Source organism: Embiotoca jacksoni, unplaced genomic scaffold (genome assembly GCF_022577435.1).
Source record: "Embiotoca jacksoni isolate LCO1_2020_lvr unplaced genomic scaffold, fEmbJac1.0.p SCAF_224, whole genome shotgun sequence".
NCBI classification, from domain to species: domain Eukaryota; kingdom Metazoa; phylum Chordata; class Actinopteri; family Embiotocidae; genus Embiotoca; species Embiotoca jacksoni.
The window spans coordinates 16,390-17,500 of record NW_027185368.1 but is presented as its reverse complement, the minus strand read 5'-3'; positions in this window follow the sequence as shown (position 1 = coordinate 17,500).

The window sequence follows — 1,111 nt, the reverse complement described above, 5'->3', positions numbered from 1 at the left end:
TCTAGCCCCGCCCCTCCCTCCCCTCCCCCCCCCCCCTCCCCATCTCCTTTCTTACTCTGCCAAGTGAGGATGCTCGGTGTGTCAAAGTCCCATCATTACAACCATCGTCATTAATAACCACATCTCGATTGCTGGATGTCCTTATTTGAGGTTATTCAGGTATAAATAACCTGCAGAGGAGGTGGGTGGGGGGTGCGGGTGGGGTGGGGGGGGGGCTTCTCCGGGGGCTGGTGGAGTCTTGACTTGACCGGCTCATCTATTAGCGTTAATGTAGACTGCACCATTCGCTACCTCCCCACCCCCACACACAACACGTCCCCCCTCCCGTCCCACCACCACCACCACCACCACCACCACCTTTAAAGCACACAATGCTAAAATAGAAATAGAAATAGAAAATTCAGTCCCACCTCTGCGTCTCCGCTCCTGCAAACAAAACAAAACAAAAAAAGTTACCGCTCACCGGATCCAGTTGCTTTTTTTTTTTTTTTTTTTTTTTTTTTTTGGGCTCTCGAGGATTTCGTACCCGCTTTGATAAGAATGAGTTTTAATTAAAGGTGGTGAGCGTAGCATGTTCACACCGTCGATACGTCACTGTCGTGTTAATTGTTGCACCTTGGTGTAATTAGTGTTGACAAATGAGACCACAGCGAAGGATTGACTGGAAGCAGCAGCAGTCACGTTATTAATGCTTCTCGGAGTTATGACCGGACGTCCCAGAAAACACAGAGCAGGTCGAAGCTTTATGAACTGCTGGATGTTGACGGTGATCGTCGGCGTTGCTGTTGTTGTTGTTGCTGTTGTTGTTGTTGTTTTTTGGCTTCTTTTTGGTTTTGAAAGTACTTCAGATTTTAACAGAAATGTAATCTAATGACTGTTTTGGTCACACGTCAATTAATAATAGCTAACAAATATTTGCCGTGTTAAATATTCGTAACGTGACTGTCGAGTTTAAAAATATCCACTTTGATGGCAGAAAGCTGGGTTCAGATTATTTATGAGGGGTGTTTAGCATCATTTTTAGATACTAGGATCTTTTTCATAAAATGTTTTACTGACAAAACAGTTACGCAATTCATTTAAATTTCCATTGAAAATTGGTATTGGAGTC